Genomic DNA, 2,225 nt, shown 5'->3' with positions numbered 1-2,225 from the left:
CTTTTATCGCATCCTACTCCTCTTAAGATAAATGTTACGTCCTCGTAACCTACTAATACTATATCCTTAGTTATATCTTCTCGTTATTCTCATCATCCTCACATGTCATAGATAACCACCTATACTCTAAACACTCGCCATGCATGTATCCAAGGCTTTCTTACTTAAACAATTCTCATACTTCAATTCACTCGTCACACCACCTAACCTATACCACAAAATCTTTATCTTAACCCAAAACTTCAACTTTCCACATTACCGCAACATGACATACCTCTCTATATAAACTATATGAAACTCCCATCATCAAAAGCATAACTCGCTATCCACACTTGTTACGTGCACTCATTCCAGATCCTTAAGTTCTTTCCTTCATTACCGCAAAACTCATACATAACCTAATATGACACTAATTCCCCCAACACCCTACACTCACTGTCCCAACAAAAGATTATGAACTACCTGCCGCTTTCAGATCATTACAACACATGTTCCACGAATCATTTTCCATTACCATGTCTACTAAAGCCTTATCTAGAACAAGATCAAAATTGCTGTAACAACCTCTCACAACCGTGTCCCATCAATAGAACATCACTATACCATGACAACAACGAAAACATATTCAACTCTATTTCATATCATACTCTACCTCATTCTTAACTTAACCTGGTAAAGAAAACATCACTAAGCAAGACAACTGTCTACATGTTCAACCAAAACTCACAAAGAACAACAGCAAACAAAACAACAATCTATGTATAACTGGTATGCACTTTCGAAAACTCGTATCATAATCATCCCGCCTACTCCACCACAACCGGTGACGGCATCACAACACCGCCACCAACAGCCACACCGTAGTGCGAAAATACCCGCATCACAACACTAAATGTCGTGCCCGGATCACCACCCGAGGCACCACAACCACATCGATAGACATCACAACTACATACAATTCCATAAATACTGACTCGGAAATAACCTTTCGGATAAGAAAACTTACTCAAATCCACTTTACTCAATCACAACGCAACATATTATATGCATAAACAGATAAGCATGAACATCATCTCTACCATTTCACGGAATACACATGTGTTATTAATACACATAAAATTATAACTAGCCATGTCAATTAATCAAATTATTACCTTTTTGGATAGCATTCAATTAAATTACCGTGTCCAACATATATATTACAGAACATTCATAAAACAATTTTATAATTATCACACCATACCACTTCTTGTGAGGTCAGAACCTCACACAAACATTTACACATATCATAGACCCGTAATCACAACCAACTAGTCAATCCTGACCACGTAAGTTACCACTCAACATAGGTTACCTGTCGCCCGAGCTTAACTCGTATACACCTCATAACATATTCTCCCTTTCGCATATCCATCACCCTCTGCCAAATGTAGCCACACCATTAATACTCAACTACTAACAACCGCCTCATATAACCACATCTTATACTCTTTCATAACTGTACTTATCAACCTGGTCTCTGCAAAATCAACCTCTTTAGAATTGTTACCTTTCTAATATACCATTACCCTTAACCACTAGTCACAAACCATAACACTACCGCTGTCCGGGCATCAAACCTCTTACACTCATCTCTAAACATCACGATTTGTTTCCTATCTTTGGTTGACATCCCAAATAACGAACATCCAATCCATTAACAAAATTACCTCAACATTCTTCCCAATACTATCCTTAATTGTATCATCATCTAACTCTCCACCAAAAATCTCGTATCGTGCAAATACTCCACCAACTTCATACTCCTTTAATTCCTCGAAACTCATGATTAATCATGTTGTCCTGAAACTTCTGTATAACTATTAACTTACTTACCCTTGATAGTATCATACATCTCGACGATTCCTTACTTTATGTCACATAACTCCGGTGAACTTTTCTCAACTTACTTTTATCCTTCTTTTCTCGTTGTACTCAAAAATACCATTAATAGCTCAGCTCCTTATTACTTCTATCTAACTCTTTAGTGCTCCGATTATCTTTTCATTGCTCCAAAACTCAAATCCCATTATTTCATATCGATATCATCTCACTCTTTCTTACCATAAATATTATCTTATTATGCCATTAATCACCCTTGCCTCTAGTTTATCCATAAAATCAACGTTCACTGTTCTAACAATTTCATCTCCTTTGTACCTCTCTAGAAATCAGAATTCCTTTTG

The sequence above is a fragment of the Silene latifolia genome, chromosome 1 (genome assembly GCF_048544455.1).
Source record: "Silene latifolia isolate original U9 population chromosome 1, ASM4854445v1, whole genome shotgun sequence".
Lineage (NCBI taxonomy): Eukaryota > Viridiplantae > Streptophyta > Magnoliopsida > Caryophyllales > Caryophyllaceae > Silene > Silene latifolia.
Note: the sequence above shows the minus strand (reverse complement) of the source record.